The sequence below is a fragment of the Nycticebus coucang genome, chromosome 19 (genome assembly GCF_027406575.1).
Source record: "Nycticebus coucang isolate mNycCou1 chromosome 19, mNycCou1.pri, whole genome shotgun sequence".
Classification (NCBI taxonomy): Eukaryota; Metazoa; Chordata; class Mammalia; order Primates; family Lorisidae; genus Nycticebus; species Nycticebus coucang.
The window spans coordinates 40,795,119-40,822,946 of record NC_069798.1 but is presented as its reverse complement, the minus strand read 5'-3'; positions in this window follow the sequence as shown (position 1 = coordinate 40,822,946).

The window sequence follows — 27,828 nt, the reverse complement described above, 5'->3', positions numbered from 1 at the left end:
TTTATTCTTTTACTCAGGGTCCTCTTTATGACGGTTTTTAGGAGACATTCCTGGTGTTAGTGTTAGAAGAGTTCTAGGTCTCCTGAACAATTCATCTATTTTAACTCAGTAAGACCTTATATAATTTGCATAATTCATCAGGTTTTAGTTCTCAAAGGTATTTTATAACCAAATTTGTGGGCAACTCATAGGAATTATTTGCAGAATGTTTGGCCCTATTTCTCCTTCTCTCTTTTTTCCGTTTTGCTAATTTTTTGCATATTCTAGTACATTACTTTAAGTCCTTTCTAGACTGAAAAAAAAGCCTTTCTAAATACATAAAAATATTATTTGCATTGTTCTTTAATTATCCAAGTCTGTAGCACAGAACAAGCATGGGCCTAAGGTCTCACTACTATGTCAAGGGTTACATTTTCTGGGAAATATTTGGCTGTTTTTACTATCCTATGAATGAGGAAAATGTAGGCAGGGTCCTTTGATGGAATATAGAGTAAAACTCTTCTTTTGCTTCATGACTAGAGCAAATTAAAACAAAGCTAAGAGGTACATTTCAAAGTCCAATCCTGGAGTTGTGGAGCCTGAGGAGCAAAAAGATCATTTCAGACATTGAAGTTCTCACCTACTAGGAGAAGGTAGGAGATGAGGAAAGCTGACCCTTATTAATGTTTCTGATTTGCCAAGCTGTGATGATATTCATTTCCTTAAACTTTATTGATTTTGCTAAACTCTGAACTCTGTCTTGCTTTAGGGAAAGCCAAAGAAGCATAGATTTTTATGTCAAAATATTTTGTAGGCTCAACATTTGTTCTTTGCGAAAGGCCTGTGGAGGATATAGAGAAGAGGTTTATTTACTAAGTAAAGTATTACAAGAATGGAAAAGCAAGCAGCTAATGTACTCAATAAAAATGTGAAACTAGACGATCAACAAGTAGACACCTATGCAAGATAAAAAGACACACATATACACAATTAAATTCAAGTTGGGGGTAGGAGAAGGGGGGTATAAGGGAGGAGGAAGGGAGTTTGGAAAGCTCTTACCTAATGGGTGCAATATAGGAGTATATGGCATACCTGCTGGGTGAAGGGCTCAACAACAACTTGGACTTTAACAAACAAATGCCAACAATGTAACCTAATCTTTTGTACCCATATGTTAATCTGAAATAAACAAAACAAAACAAAACAAAAAGCCTTGGTGACTAGGATGCAGAGAAGACCTGGGAACCACTGGTAAGTTGCAGGTAGCTGAAATCAGGCCAGGTCTCAATGACCCTCTCAGCCTAGCTCCCAAGCAAAGTGATACTGCTGTACTTGCCCATATTTCTGCCCTCCAGTTTTAAGACTATCTCAGTGAGTTGTTGAACTAGCATCCAACTGGGCCAGCTGTTACATGTCTATAAGAAAGATGAGTAAAAACAGAAATTGGAGGGTTCCTGGACAAAGTCAAGACTCTAATAATCTACTGTGGAGAGATGATATTTTATCATAAAAATTTTATTCTTTGTATTCAATTGTTTCTGTCATCCTATGTCTCTATCTATCTGTATAAATTAATTTCTCCAGAGCATTTCATCCTAACAGCTTTCTTTCCTAAAACTAGGGGAGAATTGCCTTGTTACTAAGGAGATGACAGGTAAAGTGGATGGGCAGGGGGAGAAAGAGTAAGAGAAAAAGGGGAGAGAAAGAGTGCCCAGTTTTAAGAAGACAGGTTTATGTATATCCATTCCAATTTTGAGTCCCCCAGGTGGTCAAAGAAGGTTCAAACCATTCAAGAATTGATTTGAAGTGATTCTGTGCTAGTAGTGATCTAGAAAAGGAAATGTGATCTTTTCCTATAGAAAAATATATTTTTCTATAAGCCTTGGGGAATCTACACAAATAAATTTCTAAGAGAAATAGCCTGCCCATGGTCAACATAAACAGAAATACAAACAAGTGATTGTGTTCACAAACCAGCAGAAACAACACACAGCAAAAAACATACTCACAATGAAACCATGTTGTATAAGTATCACGCAGATACTATGAATTAACTGAGTTTACTATGCCTATGATTATAAACATTAGAAGCACTAGAAAATATATTCAGAGAGAAGGAGAACACAAAATAGGTTGGTAAATTAAAAGACGACAGATAACTGACTTCTGCTTAGGATACAGAAAACACAAAGGAAAATTATTTGCACTCTCAGAACAAGAAAAAGTGGATAACCTATAAAAGAATAATTTTTTAAAAGGCATTGGAGATCTGAGGTTGCAGGACAGCTGACTAGTCTGAAATCTGCAAAAAGAGAGAAGTCTCCATGGAAATATAGGACACAAGAACTTGCTCATCTGGTGGAGGGGTGTTAAACCTTACATGGGCCAGTAAAAAATACTCTACTAACCTCTGTAATATTTGCTAAAGAATAATCATTATTTCAAATTGTGTGAGAAATTCTGGGGGCCACAAGCACAAGAGAAACTAGTGTTCACTCCTAGGTTCTCTTTCATGGACCATGCTGGTGACTCACAAGAAAGATAAAAGTAAAGTGAAAGGGATTAGAGAAAATCTAAATCTCCCAGGTGCTGCAGTCCTGGGAGTATCAGCAACTATTGGCAAAGCAAAAGTCCTACCTGGATTCTGCTCCTTTATGTCTCTCACAAAACAGCCTTAAGCAGCTGGGAGATGTGCAGAAACCCCTATAACTCTAGGGCACAAATGAAGACACATCATTGCTGTGGGAAGAGAAAAGAAAAAGAAAACCCTCTCCCAGGGGAATGGGAGGGGTTAGGAAGACACTATGTGTTTAGAACAATAGTTATCTTGTATCACTGAGGGAGAGGCAAGACCACGGAGAAGGCCCTGTACATGAGAGCCAGGGACAAAGCATTTTTATAAAGACTAAGGCTGAATCAGAACAACAGAGAATGATTATCTGAGTTACTCTCTACCACCAGGCATTGAGTATAAGATAACATTTTTTATTGGTAGAGAAGGGGCAAAAATATCCAGAGTGAGCCTTCAAAGAAGACACCCAATGTTAAATAACTCTGAAAAAAACAGACCTCTTTCATGAACAAGGTATGCTATAAAATTTTAGACTATGGTAAACAGAAGGCAAATTTATCAACAACAAATTTTAATTCCAGATCAACTTCAAACTATAAAAGTTTAACTCGACATCTCTATCACTACCGCTAGACATACTAAAGGAAAAAGTATACCTATTTTGAATAAAAATTCTGTTTGTTTTACCCTGTACTGTTCTACCCAAGTATCTCATATTCTAACAAAAATTATTAGGCAAAAACTCAAGCAGCACATTATTAAGGGAAAAATTAGTCAACAAAACCAGATTCAGATATGACCTAGATGCTTCAACTACCAGACAAGAAATTTAAAGAAACTATAATTATATGCTATAGGCTTTAGTAGAAAAGATGGAGACCATTTATGAACTATAGCAAATTTTGGAGACTAAACAAAAAGATGGAAACTGTAGGACTGAAAATGCAAATGATAGAAAAAGAGAGAAACATAATATAAATAATGTTTTTTATGAACTCATAAAGAGAGTTAACACAGGAGAGAAAATTATCGCTAAACTTGAAGATGGGTCAGCAAAAAGTACCCAAAGTAAAACAGAAAGAAATAAGAATTTAAAAAAGAAAAGAAAAAAAGAAGAAACAAAAGAGTATCCAAGAACCATGGGATAATATCAAACAGTCTAACATACATAAAATTGGAATTTCAGAAAAAGAATAAGAAACAAAAAGAACAAAAATATGTAAGTGTCTTGGCATAGTAACTGAGAGAATGCCAGGAAGGCTATGTTAACCAGTGTGATGAAAGTGTGTCAAACGGTCTGTGAAGCTAGTGAATGATGCCCCATTATCATATCAATGTACATAGCTATGATTTAATAAAAAAAAGGAAATAAAGGGCGGCGCCTGTGGCTCAAGGAGTAGGGTGCCGGTCCCATATGCCGGAGGTGGTGGGTTCAAACCCAGCCCTGGCAAAAAACCACAAAAAAAAAAAAAAAAAAAAAGGAAATAAATAAATAAAAAAAGCTTAAAAAAAGAGCAAAAATATTGAAAGAGATATTTCCAAGAATTTCCCCAAATTAATGGGAAAAACCCAAATTGCAATTCCCTGAAGTGCAGAAAACACCAATCAGAATAAATTATGGTACCCAAACACACCCACATAAATCATATTTGAATGGTTGAAAATCAAAGATAAAGAGAAAATCTGGAAGAAAGCTCGGGGAAGCGAAGAGGGAAGGAGATATTAATACATCACATGCAGCAGAAGATAGAGGAGAATTACAGAAGATTGGGTGGCACCTGTGGCTCAAAGGAGTAAGGCACCGGCCCCATAAGCCAGAGGTGGTGGGTTCAAACCCAGCCCCAGCCAAAAAGAAAAAAAAAATTACAGAAGACTACTTATCAGAAATTATGCAAGCCACAAGGCAATGGAGAACAATTTTAAAGCGTAAATAATTTTTTTAAGTCAACATAGAGTTCTCTATCCAATGAAAATATCTTTCAAAAACGATGCTGAGAAAACAAACAAAAAACAATGCTAAGCCTTGTGATTCATATTCTGCTGTTTTTTCCTACCACCCTTAGGAATTGTAGCTTCTTCCTCCACTTTATTTGATATCCTCCCCAGGAGTCAAGCCCCCCACCCACACACACTCAACTATCATGTTCCACCTGAGCACATTTCCCCATATCTCACCAGCGTTTTTCAGTGGATTTTGTTGGGCCTTTTCAGTTTACAACATCATTCTGCCACAGTAACTAGTTCTGACAATTTGAATCTTGAGCCACATGAATACTGTAAGAGACCTACAAAGGATTAGGTGAAGAACAGTAACCCAACATTTTTTAAGTATGATGAGATAACATGTAAATAGAATGTGGAACAGACAGCAATTTTGCCTTTCAACTTCACCAGACTGCACTTGGATTTATCAGTGAAGTATGCTTTTTATTTACAATTAATATGTGCTCCTGTTGGGTTGCATCCCCCAATCACATCTCACTGCAAGTCCCTGACATGCCCTTCCCTCTCGCTTCTCTAGACTGTTTATTCTTATTCTTATTGATACTGTTTTTCTCTGCCTTTGCTTTCAACTGTTTCATTGGCACTAATTACAAAACAGGCAGATTTCTCAGTCACAGGGAGGGTGCTATGCAAGCTCTCTGACAGCACAAAATTAGGGGTGTGAATGAGAAGACATTGTCCTGATAAAGACATGGAAAGCTCTGGGATTATCTAACCCCAGGTGGTGGTTGGGAACATCACTTGAGGACCCATCAACACTGGGCACAATGGAGTTTCTAACCAGGTCAGGGCACACATCTGCTATACTCAAGTCAGCTTGCAACATCACTAGCAAAGTAAGAGCTACGAGTTCAGATTGTTAGTAGCCAGGATGTGGTGTGTTCCTATGTTTCAGAGAAAATGAAGAATAGGAATAAGACCCTATTAACCAGAGGACAGAGAAGGTTTCTTATAGGATGTATGAAGGTGAAGAAATGAGACTAAACTTTCAGAAAACAAATCAAAATGTAACTTAATTATTTTTCTTCACAAAAGACCCCTTAGGATCCTGAGGCAGTTTTCTAGGACTGAGTTTATTCATTAGGGTTCTAATCTGAACTTTGTGCTCAACCTAATTGTGTGTCATGGAACAATCTACTTCTTTGCCTCTTCACCTATAAAATTAGAAGTTTATAACACTGGGCTTCTCACTGTTCTCACTCTCTTCCCACATGGTATGCTGCTGTACCATGCTGCTCTGCTAATTCAGTATAATTCTAAAAGCTCCCACCTTCCGGTGCCATCAGAGTTCATTTGCATGTGTGGCTATACTCATGCACACACACATACAAATCCACCACAGATGATGTAATTATTCAGAGTTACATCTTGTGTATTTGTAACTCCGATGGTATTTCTAAGTCTGAGCATTCACCTTACTTCCATCTTGGCTTCAAGTGGCTTTTAATTTTTTTAATTGAATCAGATATGGAATCAAGTAGCTTTTATTGAAATGTTATTACAAGCCAACATTCTGCCAAGTTGTTTCAATTATGTCATTTTTGATCATTCTAATATTACTAAAGACCTATGAGATCAATAATGTTGTTCACATTTAATAGAGGTGAAAAACAAGGGTTAATAATTCCCTAAAGTTACAGAACTGCGAGGGATAAGTATATTTAAAATTATACTTGTAACTACAAATTAAAGAATAAAGATTACCAATCTTTTATCAAAATCTTAGAAATATTTTAATGCCTATTTGCAATTCCCTCTGTGCTATGACATTATCCCTGTCTATTCTAGCCTCAGAAGTGATTATTTTACTCACTGGGAATTTCACATAGAGCCTTTTACCATCTTATCTTCTGAGAGTTGGCATGAGCAATCAACATCTCACAACTTGTCCTGGAGTTTCTAGTACAAATCATAAAACCAAGAAAATTAGAGATACCCAACACAAGGAAATTACATCTATTTGAGTAGCCTCATTGAAGCCACAGTTGTATAAATTCAAATGCTGTTGTTTATGTGTGCTTAGGATCCTTCTATGAAAAGCTATGAGACAGAGTAGAAGTTTCAACAAATCCACTGCATAAAAAGTGGAAGAAGGTATGAAGGGCAAAGATTCTGAGTGTCTCTGTCTGTTAATGGGGTGGTCAAGGGCAGAACACAGCATACTGTACTTAATGCAGATTCTGTTCAGTGAAACAACGATTACAATCAATTTGACTACTAATGTGACTTATCTTGTAAATTGCTGGATCATTAACTTCAACAACATCAATGTGCTGTCAGTATCCAATTCCACCAAATTAGTGACCAAGGTAATAGGAGTATGAATGTATTAGTGCATTATTGGTGGCTAATAGAGACAGCCAGTCTTTAATGTGCTTTGGAGAGCAGCTGAGGCACTAGGGACCATGACAACAAAGCTAAGACGGTGGATGGAGAGATCAGGATTCACGACACGATGGTGCATCAGGGCTGCTGCGGGCACTTACCTGGCCTTTATTGCCTTGGTGCCTCAGATGTCATGAAAGATGGGTACTTGGGGGTCTTAACCTGTGACAGGGAGAATGCACATTCTCACTTGGGGCAAAAGAACCAAAAGCATAGCCCTGGCCTCATCCAAGAATAATGGGCCTATTTTAAGTTTAGGTTTTAAAGCAGGACCTTTTTCTGCCAGCACTACCTCCACAGCATGCAGATACAATTCTGTTCAATGGGAAAATCTCTCCAACTCAGTTGTAATTCTCTTTCAGTTTGTGTGTCTCTGGCAGGGTTTGGTGTGCTACTCACAGCAAGTGATCAATAAATGTTTGTTGACAATCAGGCAGAAAATAGATTACCATATAAGTTATCTGAGTGCATGAAACAGAAACCCACAAAAACCAGTTTAACAAAAATGTGGGAGAAGTGCACAGAACCTAGTCATGGATACGCAGTAGGTTTTACGCTCACCACCTGCAAAGCTGGAAGTGGCTGATCTTTCTCCTCTCTACACTTCACTGAAGTTTCTCAAGGCTCTTAAATTCTGCTCCCTTGTAACACTGGCTTTAATGTGGCTTTGGCCTCCAGGCACCAACTCCACCTTGGAGAAGCTACATAGTGGCTGAGACTCTCTGGAGTGTGGGGTTGCGTGTTTGGGGCTGCTACTGTGGGGCTGAGGGAATAGCAGCCTCTGAACAAGTAAGGATGGGCTGGGAGTTGCAATGAACATCTCTGGAATACAAACACAATATTTTAGATGTTTTCGCCAAAAAATAAGTGTCAAAGAAGTTTTCAAGTAAATTTCAGGATAGGATTTGGGATTGTTACAACTTTAGATTGGGATTATGAAGACTGCACTTGTGTGTGTGTGTGCACACATCTTTGTTGATACTATTTAGGTTTCTATAGCTTATTTTGGAATAGGTTGTATTCCCTTCCTTAAATAAAAGATGCATTAGAATGATGAGGTTGAACATATGGCAGATACCATTCAATGTAATCCATGTGTATCTACCATGAACAATTGTCTTTTGCCAAGACGACTTCTACAAAGGGTAGGTAGGGAGATGTGAAGACAGCTATCACAAAGGATATCACTTACAGCCTTAAGGATGATGGATATATCCATTACATATCTTGTGGATTTGGACTTAAACTTGATTCTTAATAGATTTTCCACATTCTAGCAAAGAATTACCACCACAGAGGCTGGTACCACGTGACAGACATGGCTGCACATAGACACCTGGCACAATGGATTAGCTATATTGAAATTATAACATATATACACATAAGTTTTTAAAAACTTTTTTATTGTGAAATAATTATAGATTCGCTGAAGACCTAAAAGAAATGTACAGGGAAGTCCAACACACTATTCCCCCAAAGTAAAACTTTTTGCAATCCTTGTACAATATAAAGAGCAGGAATTTGACTTTAGCATAGTCTACAGAGCTGATTCAAGTTTAACCAGTTATATATGCACTAATCTGTGTGTGTGTGGTGGGGTGTATGTGTGTACTTCTGTGAATTGCACATGCAATCTTGCATAACCACGACCACAATCAAAATACTCAGCTATACCATCACCACAAAGATTTCTTTTCTGCTTTCCCTTTATAGCCACAATCACCCTCTCCTTACCCTCCCCAATGTCCCTAATCCCTGGAAACCACTAATCTCTTTTTCATCTCTACAATTATGTCATTGCACACAAGTTACAAAAATGGAATTATGCAGTATATATCCTTTTTAAATAGGCTTTTTTCACACAGCATAATTTCCTTGAGGCTCTTCCAAGATTTGTGTGTATCAATAGTTTGTTCCTTTTTCTTGCTAAATGGTATTCCATGGTATGGATAACCACAGTTTATTTAACTATGCACCCATTCAAGGACATATGGGTAGTTTCCAGTTTGAGTTTATTACGAGTAAAGCTGCTATGAACATTTGTGTGCATGAAAATAAGACTTTTTTCTCTGAAATAGATACTCAAGACTGAAATTTCTGGGTTGCAAGTGAAGTAGATTTTCAGTTTTGAAAGAAACTGCCAAACTATTCTGAAGTAGCTGTATCAGTTTACATTCCCAGCAATGCATGAGTGATCTGGTTTCTTTGCATCCTTGCCAACATTTCTCCTTGCCATCATTTTTCATTTTAGCCATTCTGATAGGTGCGCAGGGACATCTCATTGTTATGTAATTTACATTTTCCTAATGGCTGAAAATGTTGAATATTTTTTCAAGTGTTCCTTTTCCCCATAAATAACCTTTTCAGTGAAATTTCTGGGCTTATTTCTGCTAATTCTTTAGTTGAATTTATTAATATTGAGTTTTGAGACACACAAGAATTTTTTGTAGAATAAGCATTCACTTCAAGCCTTCTATTTGGAAGACAATGTTTAAAAATATCTATATATTGTATTCTTAATACAATTTGATCTTGATTGGTTATTTTCCAAAAAGCAATGCATAGTAATAGGTACTCAGCTGTTTTTCTTTGGGTTCACTTAATAACACCTTTTGAGTACTCTGCCTACTTTTATAAATTAATCAATCATGTACTCTAAATTATCTTTTAAGTCTCTGATAAATTAGTATGCTCCTCTATGATATATCTTCTTGTACTTTCCCAGTTCTATGTTTTATTATTCTACCCACTGAATTCCATGCTCAATTACGCTCAACTTCCAACCCCTTCTCAAACATTCCACGTCTTTCTTGACTCCACAGATTTAGATAAGCTTTTCCCTTAGGCTGGAATATCTTTTGCCTTTTTCTCCATGTAGAAAACTCCTACTTAAAGTTCAAGATCCAGTTCAAATACCATCACTTTCACAACACCTTCTTATTGCCCCAGCCAGCCAGTCACTTCTTCCTTTAAACTTTTGCTCCATTTTGCCTGACCTTAGGTTATTTTACTAACCTAGTTGTTTTCCTGACTTGTCAAATGACTAATTATTCACAGTCCCCTGTTTTCCATCCCCTGTAAAAAAGGCAGCAGGACAGGCTGAATGTGTGAGGCCAGTATTCTCTGCCTGGCTCACTTGAGTAGTTTTGCTCTCACCAGCATGTGAGTGGCACACTTTCTAATAATCAGCTGTGTCTGTTTCCAATTTCACAGTAGAAACTTTCAATATAATTATGTAATTAAGTCATGTGTTATTTAAATTGATGAAATATAAGTGTGAAAGGAAAAAAAGTTTAAATTAATTGGTTTGGGAAAACTTGATAAAAGTAATTCAAATTAGGTATGGGTAAAAAGTTATAAAAGAATAGGGGTAAAAAAACATAAAATTCCAGAGGTGTTCAGAACTCAGTGTGTTTTGATACAAGGATTTTTAACTTTTCAGTCTTCTTCAAAGCAAAAGGAAAATAAAATTAGAAACTTAATATTATGGATGTGGCTTATTTAAGAAAGACTACAGGAAACTCCAGCCATTGAACCAGTACACAGCCTTACATTAAAATTAATTAAGAATTATTTTAAACTAAATATATATTATTTGTTGTATTGGCATTTTTTATAATTCTTCTCGTTAACTTTCTTAATAAACAAAACGCTTTTTTGAATTATATCAGTCTATAAGACTTCTGTTATGTTTTCCATTGAAACTTATCATTCAAAAAACCTTGTTTACGGGATAGAGACAAGATGGCGGACTGAAGCCAGCTTTCAACAAAGGCTCCTGTCCAGAAGGAGAGTTAAGGGACAGGAATTTAGTAAGTATCCTGGTGGACTTGAGCCCCACCAAGAGAGAAGGCTGAAGAACGCACATCAACACCGCTGAGGCAAGTTGTGATCACAAGGACGCAAACAAAAGGTACAAAATCCACCACCAAGCGGACGGGAGTCCCCCTCCCCCATGAGACCGGCTCATGAGCCCCACAATTGAACAAATGGGCAGAAATTAAAGGCCCTCCCACTACACTCCACGGGAGAGACCTTCTAAAAACTGGACCTACCTCCCCTACTGGGGTGCCGTGGTGTTCTCCTGCCGGACATAGGGCTGAATAAAACTTTGGGAATCCTTTGCCGGCAACCCTGAATACCCGGCACTCCCCTCCCGCCCACTGAGGTCTGGAGGCCTGTCCCCCAGGACTTCGGATCCTTGGGTGATTTCTCAAGGGGAGTGGACAGTCCCCGAGTTGCGACTGGTCAGCATTGACTCTGAGGCACGCCGAGTGAGGAGAGGGCACCGGGCTGAGGGGGAGTCACGCCTCGCGACACTTCCCTGCGGTGCAGTGCAGCAACCCTCCCCGGGCATACGGGGCCCAAGACTGAATCAGATTCTGGCCTCCCCGCTGAGAGCTGAGACCCCTACTCTCACTCGGGGTCTGAGGGCCTATCCCCCAGGAGTTCGGCTCCCTGGGTGATTTCTCGAGGGGAGTGCACAGTGCCTGAGCTGCGTCAGGTCAGCGCTGACTCTGGGACACGTGAGCGAGGAGAGGGCACTCTGCTGAGGGGAAATCAAGCCTTGGCGGCACTTCCCTGCGGTGCAGTGCAGGAGCCTCCCCGGACCGTAGTATTGCGTAAAACTGAAAGAAAATCTAGCTTCCCCCCCAACTCCCAATCGGGGTCTGGGGGCCCACCCCCCAAGAGTTCTGATTCTTGGGGGATCTCTTAAGGGGTGTGGACCCAGCACAAACTGCGGCTGCTCAGTGCTGACTCTGGGGCGCGGGACAGAGGAGAAAAGGGTCGCCTGAGTGCCCACACCAGAGCAGCAGTTCCCTGGAGGTAGATCAACAGCCGTTTTTTCTTTAACGGCAGAACGCTCACTTCTGGATATTCTGAGACCACACCCCCTGTCTCCCTGGGCAACCGGAGGAGGCCACCGGCCACTCAGCTCACAAACCCGGGAAGCTTCCAGGGCGGGGCCGACCCAGAGAGGTGTTCAGACGCAATTCTCCAACAGCAAAGACGTTTGAACTCAAAACAGCCCGTCTTCTGTAGGCGACGACAGGAACAGAGACAGAACCTCACAAAGCTGTCTGTTCTGTTCTGTTCTGTTAGCAGCATCCATCAGGGATGGGGCTAAGCCTGAGTGAACACCTCCTTCCCATCACCTGCATCAAACACTCAAAGATGTCAGGCCCCATCTCCTCCTGCTAGATAGCGGCAGTCTGCGGGGGCCTGGCAGACTTCCTTGCGATTCACACAGGTGCAAACATCTGGAGTGTCTGTTCACTGCAGGCAACTGGGTTAGCCATCTGCAGAGATACCAGTGACTGGGTCCGACGGAGGGACAAAGTGGGGAAGGAGACGTCAAACTTCCCAGACTGCTCTGTTTGCTGGGTGGCTCCTCCTGACTCCACGCTGCACTGGGGTGAGCTGTGTCAGAGGAGTCACCAGGCCCCTGTGATCCAGTTCCCAGAGACCTCTTGAACCCTTCCACCTGAGACAAGTGCCGATTGAGACAGTTGATTCGGACCTTTTGAACTGGGCTAATAGACTGAGGACTTTTCAGGCGGTGCCCTGGGTGTGCGATTGTAGGAAGGTTTGATTCTCCTTTTCCAACTGGGGCCAGAGGTGGGCAGGCGGGGTGACTTAATTGCTGATTTTTCCACACAGCTGAGACTTCAAGCCAGAGTAGAAGTTGCAATAGGATCAAACAGAAACCAGCTGAAAACAAGACAGAACCACTTTGCTCCACCACACCAGACAGGGCCCCAGTTTCTCAGGCCACAACACTGTACGGGCCCTCGATAAAACCCCAGGGGAAAAACCAAAGGGAGTAAACCATGGGGCGGAATCAGCGGAAAAACTCTGGTAACATGAATAACCAGAATAGATCGACCCCCCCAAGAAAAGATACGGCAGATGTGATTGAAGATCCCATTCATAAACAACTGGCTGAGATGTCAGAAGTCGAATTCAGAATTTGGTTTGCAGACAAGATTAATAAAATGGAATTAGGAATTCGAGGAGAAATTCAAAAATTGTCTCAAGAATTTAATGAATTTAAAGACAAAACCACCAAAGACTTAGACACACTGAAACAAGAACTTACAGCCCTCAAAGATATGAAAAATACAGTAGAATCCCTCAGTAACAGAATGGAGCAAGCAGAAGAAAGGATTTCTGACATTGAAGATAAAGTCTTCGAACGCTCCCAATCTCTCAAAGAGGAAGAGAAATGGAGAGCAAAAACGGATCACTCACTCAGACAACTCTCAGATAATTCGAAAAAACACAACATAAGGGTAATAGGAATTTCGGAGAACGATGAAGTGGCTGCCAAGGGCACAGAGGCCCTTCTACATGAAATTATGAAAGAAAATTTTCCAGACATGCCTAGAGAATCTGAAATTCAGATAGCAGACAGCTTCAGAACCCCAGCACGATTCAACCCCAATAAGCCATCTCCCAGACATATCATAATTAGCTTCACTAAAGTTAACATGAAAGAGAAGATTCTCAAAGCAGCCCGGCGAAAGAAAACTATAACGTACAAAGGTAAGAATATTAGAATAACTGCAGATCTCTCTGCTGAAACTTTTCAAGCAAGAAGAGGCTGGTCATCAACTTTTAATCTCCTAAAGCAAAAAAACTTTCAACCCAGGATCTTGTATCCAGCTAAACTGAGTTTCATCTATGATGGAGAAATTAAATACTTCAATGACATTCATATGTTGAAAAAATTTGCCATAAGTAAACCAGCTCTTCAGGATGTTCTCAGACCTATCCTCCACAATGACCAACCCAATCCTATACCACAAAAGTAAACTCACTCAGAAACTTCGGATCAAACTCCAACTTCCACACTGGCAAAAGGATTAAAAATGTCCACTGGACCTTTGAAAAACTCGATACCCAAAATTCCACCAGACTTATCAATACTCTCCATCAATGTGAATGGCTTAAACTGTCCTCTAAAGAGGCATAGGTTAGCTGACTGGATACAAAAACTCAAGCCAGATATTTGTTGCATACAAGAGTCACATCTCAACTTAAAAGACAAATACAGACTCAGGGTGAAAGGATGGTCATCCATATTTCAGGCAAATGGTAATCAGAAAAAAGCAGGTGTTGCAATTTTATTTGCAGATACAGTAGGCTTTAAACCATCAAAAGTAAGGAAGGACAAGAATGGTCACTTCATATTTGTTAAGGGTAATACTCAATATGACGAGATCTCAATTATTAATATCTATGCACCCAACCAGAATGCACCTCAATTTATAAGAGAAACTCTAACAGACATGAGCAACTTGATTTCCTCCAGCTCCATAATCATTGGAGATTTCAACACTCCCTTGGCAGTGTTGGATCGATCCTCCAGAAAGAAGCTGAGCAAAGAAACCTTAGATTTAAACCTAACCATCCAATATTTAGATTTAGTAGACATCTACAGAACATTTCATCCCAACAAAACTGAATACACATACTTCTCATCAGCCCACGGAACTTACTCCAAAATTGATCACATTTTAGGTCACAAGTCTAACCTCAGTAAATTTAAAGGAATACAAATTATTCCATGCATCTTCTCAGACCATCATGGAATAAAACTTGAATTGAGTAACAACAGGAATCTGCATACCCATACAAAAACATGGAAGTTAAATAACCTTATGCTGAATGATAGCTGGGTCAGAGATGAGATTAAGAAAGAAATCACCAATTTTTTGGAACAAAATGACAATGAAGACACAAACTATCAGAACCTCTGGGACACTGCAAAGGCAGTTCTAAGAGGGAAATTTATAGCACTGCAAGCCTTCCTCAAGAGAACGGAAAGAGAGGAAGTTAACAACTTAATGGGACATCTCAAACAACTGGAAAAGGAAGAACATTCCAACCCCAAACCCAGTAGAAGAAAAGAAATAACCAAAATTAGAGCAGAATTAAATGAAATTGAAAACAAAAGAATAATACAACAGATCAATAAATCAAAAAGCTGGTTTTTTGAAAAGGTCAATAAAATAGATAAACCTCTGGCCAACCTAATCAGGAAAAAAAGAGTAAAATCTCTAATATCATCAATCAGAAACAACAAAGACGAAATAACCACAGACTCATCAGAAATCCAAAAAATCCTTAATGAATATTACAAGAAACTTTATTCTCAGAAATATGAAAATCTGAAGGAAATAGACCGATACTTGGAAGCACGCCACCTTCCAAGACTTAACCAGAATCAAGTGGAAATGTTGAACAGACCCATATCAAGTTCAGAAATAGCATCAACTATACAAAACCTCCCTAAAAAGAAAAGCCCGGGACCAGATGGTTTCACGTCAGAATTCTACCAAACCTTTAAAGAGGAATTAGTACCTATATTACTCAACCTGTTCCAAAATGTAGAAAAAGAAGGAAGACTACCCAACACGTTCTATGAAGCAAACATCACCCTGATCCCCAAACCAGGAAAAGACCCAACAAGAAAAGAAAATTATAGACCAATATCACTAATGAATATAGATGCAAAAATATTCAACAAGATCCTAACAAACAGAATCCAGCAACACATCAAACAAATTATACATCATGACCAAGTTGGTTTTATCCCAGGGTCTGAAGGCTGGTTCAATATACGTAAATCTATAAATGTAATTCAGCACATAAACAAATTAAAAAACAAAGACCATATGATTCTCTCAATCGATGCAGAAAAAGCTTTTGATAATATCCAGCATCCCTTCATGATCAGAACACTCAAGAAAATTGGTCTAGAAGGGACTTTTCTTAAACTGATAGAGGCTATCTACAGCAAACCCACAGCCAATATCATATTGAATGGAGTTAAATTGGAATCATTTCCACTCAGATCAGGAACCAGACAAGGCTGCCCATTGTCTCCATTGCTTTTCAACATTGTAATGGAAGTTTTAGCCACCGCAATTAGGGAAGAAAAGGCGATCAAGGGTATCCATATAGGGTCAGAAGAGATCAAACTCTCGCTCTTCGCAGATGATATGATTGTGTATCTGGAAAACACTAGGGACTCTACTACAAAACTCCTAGAAGTGATCAAGGAATACAGCAGCGTCTCAGGTTACAAAATCAACATTCATAAATCGGTAGCCTTTATATACACCAACAACAGTCAAATTGAAAAAGCAGTTAAGGACTCTATCCCATTCACAGTAGTGCCAAAGAAGATGAAATATTTGGGAATTTACCTAACAAAAGACGTGAAAGATCTCTATAAAGAGAACTATGAAACTCTAAGAAAAGAAATAGCTGAAAATGTTAACAAATGGAAAAACATACCATGCTCATGGCTAGGAAGAATCAACATTATCAAAATGTCCATACTACCCAAAGCAATATATAATTTCAACGCACTCCCTATTAAAGCTCCACTGTCATATTTTAAAGATCTTGAAAAAACATTACTTCGTTTTATATGGAATCAGAAAAAACCTCAAATAGCCAAGACATTACTCAGAAATAAAAACAAAACAAGAGGAATCACACTAGCAGACCTCACACTTTACTACAAATCGATAGTGATCAAAACAGCATGGTATTGGCACAAAAACAGAGAAGTAGATATCTGGAACAGAATAGAGAACCAAGAGATGAATCCAGCTACTTACCGCTATTTGATTTTTGACAAGCCAATTAAAAACATTCAGTGGGGAAAAGATTCCCTATTTAACAAATGGTGCTGGGTGAACTGGCTGGCAACCTGCAGAAGACTGAAATTGGACCCACACCTTTCACCATTAACGAAGATAGAGTCTCATTGGATTAAAGATTTAAACTTAAGACATGAAACTATAAAAATACTAGAGGAGAATGCAGGGAAAACCCTTGAAGAAATTGGTCTGGGTGAGTATTTCATGAGGAGAACCCCCCGGGCAATTGAAGCAGCTTCAAAAATACACTACTGGGACTTGATCAAACTAAAAAGCTTCTGCACAGCTAAGAACACAGTAAGCAGAGTAAGCAGACAGCCCTCAGAATGGGAGAAGATATTTGCAGGGTATATCTCTGACAAAGGTTTAATAACCAGAATCCACAGAGAACTCAAACGCATCAGCAAGAAAAAAACAAGGGATCCCATCGCAGGCTGGGCAAGGGATTTGAAGAGAAACTTCTCTGAAGAAGACAGGCGCACAGCCTTCAGACATATGAAAAAATGCTCATCATCTTTAATCATCAGAGAAATGCAAATCAAAACTACTTTGAGATATCATCTAACTCCAATGAGACTAGCCTATATCACAAAATCTCAAGACCAGAGATGTTGGCGTGGATGCGGAGAAAAGGGAACACTTCTGCACTGCTGGTGGGAATGCAAATTAATACATTCCTTTTGGAAAGATATATGGAGAGCACTCAGAGATCTAAAAATAGATCTGCCATTCAATCCTGTAATCCCTCTGCTGGGCATATACCCAGAAGACCAAAAATCACAACATAACAAAGATATTTGTACCAGAATGTTTATTGCAGCCCAATTCATAATAGCTAAGTCATGGAAAAAGCCCAAGTGCCCATCGATCCACGAATGGATTAATAAATTGTGGTATATGTATACCATGGAATACTATGCAGCCTTAAAGAAAGATGGAGACTTTACCTCTTCCATGTTTACATGGATGGAGCTGGAACATATTCTTCTTAGTAAAGTATCCCAAGAATGGAAGAAAAAATACCCAATGTACACAGCCCTACTATGAAACTAATTTGGGACTCTCACATGAAAGCTATAACCCAGCTACAACTTAACAATAGGGGGAAGTGGGAAAGGGGGGGGGTGGGTAGAGGGAGGGGAATCGGAGGGATCACACCTGTGATGCATATTACAGGGGTATTTGCGAAACTTGGTAAATGTAGAATGTAAATGTTTTGGCACAGTAACTGAGATAACGCCGGAAAGGCTATGTTAACCACTGTGATAAAAATGTGTCCAATGGCTTATGAAGTGAGTGTATGATGCCCCATAATCATATCATTGTATACAGTTATGATTTAATAAAAAAAATAAAAATAAAAATAAAAAAAACCTTGTTTACATGCTTTCTCCCTAGAGTGAGAGCTCCTTAATGTCAGGAGCCTGGCATTTTGCCTGACATGTTATGAGTACTCAATAAATTATTGTTGAATGAATGGAAAGAAATATGTAAAGCAAATTTATAAAAAGCAAAAGAAATTATATCTTATGATCTTCAGGCAATTATTTAATTCAATTCATTCAAACAAGTTATCAGTCTCAAATATCAATAGTCGGTTCAGAGGAGTTCATTCTCTCTCTTCCTTGAGACATGAGACATCCACACAACTTCATGTGCCCAACAGAATTTGGATCTATATGATGGTGTGCATCTTGCTTAATATGTGCATGTGTGCATGGGTGCTTGTGTGCGTGTGTGTGTGTGTGTGTGTATGCGTATAAAATATGGTCCTATATATTTATATAGATCTCTGTCGGGGAAAATCATCCTTTCATCATGGAAATGCTGTTTCCTAGCTATTGTTCCTTTTTGATGTACCTTCTGCAAGATGGTCATGATGTGTTTTAAAATAACCTAGATATCTAAAACAAAAAAATTTTAAAGGCAGGGCTAAATTCATCACTAGGAATTTCATCCAGAGTACAGTGTATTACCTATAAACCAATTTTTTATCCAGACAGTTGGTCTTGGCAGCATTCACGTGAAATCTGACTTGCTAGGTCAAGTGTTTTGCATCAACTTTTTACCAAGTGACCAAGAGACCTCCAAGCTTTGAGGGGCTCCCTTCATTCCTCCCCTGGTCCAATTAAAACAGGATGGAAAATTAGGAGTGAATTTCTTAGCACTGCCTCTGCTATGAAATAATTTGATTGGTTAAAGATTTTTAGGGACTTACTCAGCAACTTACAAAAAGAAGTGGAAAGAATGAATCAAGTCCTGTGGTGTTCATTACCTTTGGCTTAGCTCTTGTTCAGACTTTCTCACTTTGGAGAACCAGTGATGCAATCTACCTTGATGTGAGTGTCAAGCATCTTGTCTTTCAGCTGGAAAGCTAGAAGTGACAGCTTGGTATATTAAGAGGTCTCTGCTTGAATAAATTGATGTCAAGTTTTATTACATACAGGCCAAGCCAGGAGACATGAGACATCCACTCAACAACTGTATATTAAACAACCAAATTGTATACAACATTACTTGAAGCTCTGAGATAAATACAGAGACAGGCAAAGAAAAACCTATAGTAAACACAAACCAAGATATATGGTGTTGAAAAGAACCGTTCTCTTATCTTTATGAGCTGGACCATGAGCCAAGTTATCCAAAGAGATGCCTACTAAAGGCACTACGATTTTCTGAAGTTTTAAAGAAACAGACATCTGAAATCGAGAGAAATGGTTCATACTCGTAACTTAGTTTAACAAATAAAGAAATGAGGTAAAGAATGATGTTTTAAACAAAACCCATTCCCAAGAATGGCCAAAACAGAAAGATATAAATCAATACCACTACTTTTTTTAAATTCCTAATAACATTTTCTTTCTTTCATTCTTTCTTTCTTTTTTTTTTTTTTTTTACACAAAGAGTTGCTCTGTCTCCCAGGCTAGAGGGTATCATCATCATCATAGCTCACAATAACCTCAAACTCTGGGGTTCAAGTGACGACCCTCCTGCCAGAGCCTCCCAAGTAGCTGGGACAACAGCTGTGAGCCACCACATCTCGCTATTTTTTCTATTTTATATAGAGACAGAGTCTCATTTTTGCTCAGAAATGCCAAGTATTTCTGACTATACTCTAAAAGAGGGTGAATTCACCCAACAGAGAATTGCAACATTATCAAATTGCTAAGTGAAATAAGAAGGAATAGAAAACATGAGACTGTCTCCCATCTTGTAAAGGTAGATGTTTATTTGTTTCAGTTATGGATATGGCAGCGATTGGGTCAGAGTATAAAAGTGTATTACTTGCTGTGCATTGTGCAAAAGAAATTTGAAATGTTCTAGGAGGTTCTTTTCAAACTTGGATAGCAATCAAAGTTATCTAAAAGTTGTAAAATAATATATAAGTTTCCAGGTCTGACCCAAAGAGGAGGAGGTCAGGGACCTGTGGAGAATGCCTCAGAAAAAGCTACATGAATCCATGAGTCATTTACTCTAATTAGAATGAGCAAAAAGAACAGTGAGAAAATTAACAGTAGTGACAGGGAGTGGCACAGCCTAAGCATCAGGACCCACAAACAGAGTTGAAGAGTAGTCACAACTGTGGAAATAAGTGTAGCACAGAAGATCTTCAGAGACATTTGTTGAGCACCTGCTATGAGTAGGATATAAAGGTACCTGAATTAGTCCATTTTGTGTTGTTATAAAGGAAATACCCGAGGCTGGGGTATTTATTTTAACAAGAAGTTTATTTGGCACACAGTTCTATAAACTGTACAAGAAGCATCTGTCAGCATCTGCTTCTGGTTTTACAGGGAGCTTCCAATCAAAGGTAAATGCATGGGGGAGCAGGCATTCCATATGGGAGAGAAGGAAAGTGAAAGAGGAGGCCAATGCCAGTCTCTTTTAAATAACCAGCTCTTGTATGAACTAATAAAATGAGAACTCATTGATGATGGGGGGGAGGACCCCAAGCCATACATGAGGGAACTGCTCCATGGCCCAAATATCTCCAATTCAGACCCACTTTTGATCTGGGGAATCAAATTTCAACAATAGATTTGGAAGGGCCCAACAATTAAACCATATCACTACCTAAGGCATTGCAATTTAAGGGGAAAGAGATAAAACATATATAAAAGGCTTGATGCTTCAAAGTACTATTAATGTCATGGGTACCAATAAGTAAGGAAAATAGAATTTCATGGAAGAAGTAATATCTGCTTTGTCCGAACCTTGAAGCATGATTCAGACAAATATGTCTTGAGAAAAATTAGTGTTTTCCTCACATTATGAACTAATTATTGAGAAGATGGTAAGTGTCGATTAAAGAAAGTTAGTGGAAGGAAAATGAGAAGATGAATCAGAAAAATAGGTCTGGATAGTCAATTTGAAATAGCTCCTTATATTGGCGAGGCATAGGAGAATTAGAATCAGGAAAAGAAACAAAATTCTGACAAGAAAAATTTCCATTGCTTCTCTTAACAGCAAAGTTACACAGAAATGCAAAGGAAAAGATCCAAAGATTACCTCCAAAATACTTGGCTAGAAGAGGCTTGATGCTCAGGTTTAACAAATAGATTTGGAAAAGAGATTCCATTTTTAGGTTCTAAGAAAGGTCCGTATATGGATTTTCAGTATTTGTTTTAGCATCTTCCACTGCAGCATTGATTCATGGCCTGGAAGAATTTGGAAGCTCTGGAAATACCCAGTTCCTAGGCTCCTCCCCAAGGCAGGAGAGTCATGAGCATTTCTGCTTTTGAAGAATGCTGGCTGCAGGTAACTCCAACGTGCAGCCAGGTTTCAGAATCACTGGACTGTGAATCCTAAAATGCACACTGCTAATGCAAAGAAGAATTTATGCTCTCTTTTTTGCTTTTCCACAGAAGAAATCAGACTGACATTTATGTTTTTTTCCAAACTTGCCCCAGGCTATCGCCACAGTAGAACCATGGACAGCAATGATTTCTTTCCTTAACTCTGTAGGCAAAAACCAAAGATGAGATTTTTCAGCTGAAATTCTTGACAGCTGCTTCTGCTCAATCCCAATTATACCAACTGAGACATCCTTCCTTCCCCAGCCCTGTGGCTTTCTTTCATATTTAAACATCTTCAGTGGTCCTCAATTGTTTAAAGGCAAAATCCAAACTCCTATCTGGGCAGTCCTGGCCCTATATGGTTTGACTTCAAACACTTGTTCATGCTGTGGTCTCAGAATTCTATCTATATAGTTACCTTACTATTCTCATAAATGCCACATCTTTCTTTTTTTTTCTTTCTTTTTTTTAATCTTGCTCTTGCCTACATCTGCAATGATAACAGTTCTATTTATACGCTCACTTCATCCATGTGTTTCTGCTCAATGTCAAAGTCCAGTTAAATTCCTACTTGACTCTTAACAGCCCAACAACTTTGAGTTTCTATGAAGCTTCTTCCTACTACTCCTAGCATTGAGAAAGATGTCAGATTTAATGGTACAAACAGAATTGCAGTTGTTTCATGAAGATAATTACTTGTATCTGGATCATTACACAGCATCGTGACTCTGTGGTCTGGCTGCCTGAAACCAAGCCCTACTTCTTTAACTACTTTATCATATGATGTCTCTAAGCCTCAGTTACTTGACATGTAAAGTATGGGAAGTAATAGTTCCTCCCTCAAAAGTGAAGATTAAATCACATAATGCAAAGAAAATTCTTTAGCATAGCACTTGGCCTCAAGTGACTTTTTTTAATATATTCTAGCTATTTTTGTTTGTGTTTTCATATTCTTTTTTTTATTAAATCATAGCTGTGTACATTAGTGCAGTCAAGGGGTATAATGTGATGGTTTCATATACAATCTGAAATATTTTCATCAAACTGTTTAACATAGCCTTCATGGTTATGTTATTTTCTTAGTTATTGTATAAAGACATTTGTATTCTGCATTTATGACTATTATCTTCTCTCCAGGAAAATTGTAAAAATGATTAAGGATAGGTTCAAGTTTATAAGCTTTAGCACCTCAATCAAAACAGTACAGTTTGAAGTCAGAGCATTTAATCTCAAGCTACAGCTCAGCCACTTATTTCTTGTGAGATTGTTTCATTTTGTTTAACTTGTTTGAATCTCAATTCCCTAATACCTAAAATGGGAATTGTAATTATGATATTTCTCATATTCTAGAGATTGAAAAAATAATATACCAGAAAGTTCTAATTATCTCTTAAGTACTATGCAAAAAAGCTATAGTTGGAGTTATAGTAGATAGCTTATGTGTTTACTGAAGTATTCCACAACATCTAATTTTGAGATTACATATTAACAAATACAATTACTTGTTGAAAATTGTGGCTGTTTGTGTAGTTGTTAGTTTAAAAGATCGAAAAGGGAGTATAAAGTCCATGACTTAATTTCTTTAATTGTAATTATAAGAACTAAATAAGAGGAATCTTTAAGATCATTTCTAACTCTAAATCATATATTTTTGGAAAGTGCCTAAGCTTTTATTCAAATATTAGTTGAAAAGTACAAAGAAATATGCACAGCCTAGCAATTAAGTTTACAAACTTATCCTAGAAAAAGTGCTACCTACCTCATTGCTAAATATCACTATGGTCACTTTTGAAGTACTCCCTTTAGGGAACTATGCACCAACACCAGCACCTAGTATACCCTTCAAAGAAATTTTGGAACTCTTTTTCTGGAATGGCCATCAGAGCTGTAGGCATATTACCCTTGATGTTCTAAATGTCATCAAAATGTCTTTCTTTCAATAATTCCTTTATCTTTGGGTAACAACAAAAGTCACTGAGGGCCAAATCAGGTGAGTTGTTTACTGGCTACAACTACACAGGTAGTTGTTTACTGGCTAAAAACTCCCTCACAGATAGTGTTGTGTGAGCTGGTGCATTGTCATGATGCAAGAGTCATGAGTTACTAGTGAAAAGTTCAGGTCATATTCACCTAACATTTTCACGCAGCCTTTTCAGCACTTGCAAATAGTGAATTTGGTTAAACGTTTGTCCAGTTGGTACAAATTCATAATGAACAATCTCTCTGATATCAAAAAAGATTAGCAACATTGTTTTCACTCTGGATTTGGACTGATGGGACTTTTTAGGTCATGGACAACTGGCTGACTTTCGCTGTGCAATTCGATGCTTTGTTTCAGAGTGGTGTCAGTACACCACCATCATCACCAGTGATAGCATGCCCCACAACATCATCTTGCCTCTTCATAAGGTCTTGGCAAACTTCCACTCTCTTTTGCTTTTGTTCATCAGTGAGCTCCTTCTAGACCATTTGTGCATACACCTTTCTTATGCCAACATTTTCAGTTAAGATTTTTCTAAAAAAAAAAAAAAAAAAAGATTGTTTCTCTATTGATGTTTATTTAGTCTGCTATACTTCTCACAATCAGTTGAAGATTTTGACAAACAAGTTGATGAATTTTTGAAATGTTTTTGTCAGTTCTACTCATTACTGGCCACTCTGACCTCTCTTCTTCAGTGACGCTTTCTCTCCCTCCATAAAAACATTTAATCCATTGGTACACTGCCATTTTCTTCATGGCATTATCCCCATAAACTTGGACTAACATGTCCTTGATTTCACTTCCATTAGTGCCAAGTGTGATAAGAAATTTAATGTTTGTTCATTGCTCTAATTCCAGCTCCAACATTCTTGCAATACCACACAAAAACAAACAATGATAATAATGAACTTCACTCAGCAAGACACTACCACATATTGACATGAACACAGCTGCAATGTGCTGACATACCAAGGCTATGAACCTTACCAAGTTGTTGGTACAGTGTTACCAAATTAAACACACAATGGCAACTTGGCAAACTTGTCAGACCTCATACAAATAAATGAACATGTAAATATTATATATAAATATAAAAATAAAAGTTCTCTAAATTATATATATATATTATACATGGGAAAATACGTTTAAAAAAGGTATATGTTATAAGAGGTTGTCTCTGGATGAATGAGTGTTTTAAATATTTGAGTAAATATTGCTAGTTAATAGTTCAAATGTTCTACAATGATATTATAGTAATTTTACATTTTTATAAATTTAAAATTTTAAAAGATAGTGCTTGAGACATGAAAGTCCATCCTAAATATGCACATTTTTATGTCCGTACATGTGCATACAGAAACATAAATATCTCTTAGGGCAAAAAGCTAGCAGGACACTATGACTGTGCCTCATTCCCAAACATATACTCATTCATTTCTCATTATGTTTATAAAAGCAAAGGAACAGAATGAATAGAGCAGGGTATATGAGTGAAGTCTTATTTGATGTTTTGTAATGAGATTATTACAATCTCATAGTCAAAAATGAGAAATCACGCACGCAAAAGTTTAAAAATTTTCCCAGAGAAGCCTAGCATATGACAGGTCATATGCTCAATTATAATGTCTCAAGCTGCCTGAGACATTATAATTCACAGGTCTGGTGACATTATAACTGGGTGTTCAGGAGGCCAAAAGGAGTTCAAGGACAAAGACTTAAGGTTCTGCATTTGAAAGTACTGAAAACTATGGATCTATTTTAAAGGAAATTACTATACTCCTTATAAAGAAAATATTTTTAATTATTTTTTCCTAAGTGAGAACATATTTCCTCCTTTAAAATGCTAGCTATTGAAAATAGGACTCTCTCTATGGAAATAAACTTCACAGGCATCTTAGTTGATAGCCTATTGTTGTTCATCTGGTTTAATTTAGGTACCTTTGAGGATCACATTAATTCTTTAATGCAGACATATGGGTTTACACGGTTAGATGGACATAAGGTAATGTAAGTCAGGGCTTCTTAATTAGTAATTTGAAGTAGGCTATAGGGAGTGAGTTATATCCTGAAATATAAGGTAAAATTTTTCTGGAGGTAGAAACTACAGTTTTCATTCTTTTTCCAAGAAGTTTATGACCCCAAAATGGTTAGCCAAAACTGTCCTGGTTTGTGCCCATTTATCTGGTATAATTTTTATTGCCATTTCCCTTCCCTTTCAAAATTATCCCAGCCTACGTGACAAACTATATGGTAACTCTATTTAAGGCCCATGGGTCAAGGCATTGTTTTTCTCTTTTTATGGATGACAACATCATTAATTAGGGTAGGACTAGATTGGTAGAAGTGAGGGTATGGATTTGAGAGAAGTTTCATGAAATTCTCTGAACACAAATGACACATATAAAACCTCTGGGTTTAAATTCCTTGATTTTATGTTCCACTTAAACGTGGAAAACACATTACCTAGCAATGGCTCATCTATCACTCCAAAATGCTTCTTGTCCTTTTCATTTTTTTCTTTCTTGCATTACTCTGGTTAGAGACTAGAAATGGAAGATAAAGAAATATTTGACAGCTTTTGTACATCTATTCACATACCATCATTAAGCACCCATTTAATAATAGTTCCGTGGTAGTAAGTAGGGGGAAAAAATGTGAAATAAGGTTTTATTTCTTCCACAGCTTACAATCTGTCTGATGAGATATGTGTATGGCATACATTTGTTAAAAAACAAGCCAACTAATGAATGACAGGTGGACAATTAATGATCTAAGAGTTTGACGGAAGAGCTTGCTATAGGTCAGAATGGTTACAAGAACTGGTTGGGAAGAGTTCTTTTGAAAGGCTCTGAATGCCAGCCATGGCTCTGTGGAAAGATTATCCTCTAGGCAATGGAGTACTCTTGGACATTTTTAAGCAAAAAAGTTAGAACATACTAACATAACTTGAGAAATGACTCTGAGGCACAGCTTTCTGAATATAAATCAATTCCTTAGCTTTCCCAAAGACAGTCACAGTAATTTTCAGACATTATGGACTCTTCCAAACTCCATAAAACTTGTCTAATTAGAAAATCTCTTCATTTTGGTTTTCTGTTGTTGTTTAAGTATATTTTTAATCTGTATTGACTTATTTGTATTTCCCCTGTCTTTCTTTCTAGAGAAAGCACCTAAAGGCCAGGGACAATTCTATTGTACTTCTGTGTATAAGCTCTTTTGTGTCTCTGTGTTTGTGTCTGTCTCTGTCTCTCTTTCTCTCTCTCTCACATATACCCCAATCCCAAATAGAACTAGTCTTGAGCCTTCATACAAATAATAGATGTTGGTGGATGAAGGTCTTGGTTTCATTTTGATGGTCATTTCAGGAAAGGCTCTTAAAGGGATCCAAATTGCATAGGGGAGGGATCCCTGTGTCATGTGGAGATTCTAATTAAAATCCTTTACCCTACTACACTTTCCAGCATCATTTGAAAGAGCTGATCACACACCTCATCACCCTGACTTCTATATGTTAGAGGGTTCCAGAGCTTAGTTTTAGGTCATCTTTTTTTTTTTTTTTTTTATGTAGAGACAGAGTCTCACTGTACCGCCCTCAGGTAGAGTGCCGTGGCGTCACACGGCTCACAGCAACCTCTTAACTCTTGGGCTTACGCGATTCTCTTGCCTCAGCCTCCCGAGCAGCTGGGACTACAGGCGTCCGCCACAACGCCCAGCTATTTTTTGGTTGCAATTTGGCCGGGGCTGGGTTTGAACCCGCCACCCTCGGCATATGGGGCTGGTGCCCTACTCACTGAGCCACAGGCGCCGCCCTAGGTCATCTTTTTTATCTACTTGCTCTTATCTGGTGAACTTAATCATTCTCATGACTTTAAATACTAACCCTATGCTGGTGATGCCCAAATTTATATCTCTACCTTTGATGTCTGTCTGATCCCCAGGCACATGGCTATAATTTGCTACTCCACACACCTACTTGGGGGTGATAGGCAACTCAAGCTTTGCATGTTTGAAATAGGACTCTTGGTTTAAGCATCCCACCAAAGTCCTCATGCTCTCACTCTGTTCTAGATTTCTCAAGTGACATGTGCCTTCTATCAGTTAGAGGCTCCAATCAAAGAAAAAAAAACTTCGAGTCCCCTTACTATGAGCCATCTTTGATATCAGTCTTTCTCTGGTGCCACAAATACAATCCATCAGCACCGTCTGTCAGCTCAACCTTGGAAACTCATGTAGATTTTCAGACCACTTCTCACTTCCACTGCTGCTTCCCTAATCTGAGCCATTCATTTTCTCCCAAATTATTTAAATTGTGTCCCAACCCATCTGTCCTCTTCCAGTCTTGCCTTGACACAGTGTATACTCCACAGAGCAGCAGCGTGATCCTTCTGGGCCGTCAGATCACGGTGCTCCTTCACTCAAAGTCCTAGGGTGGTT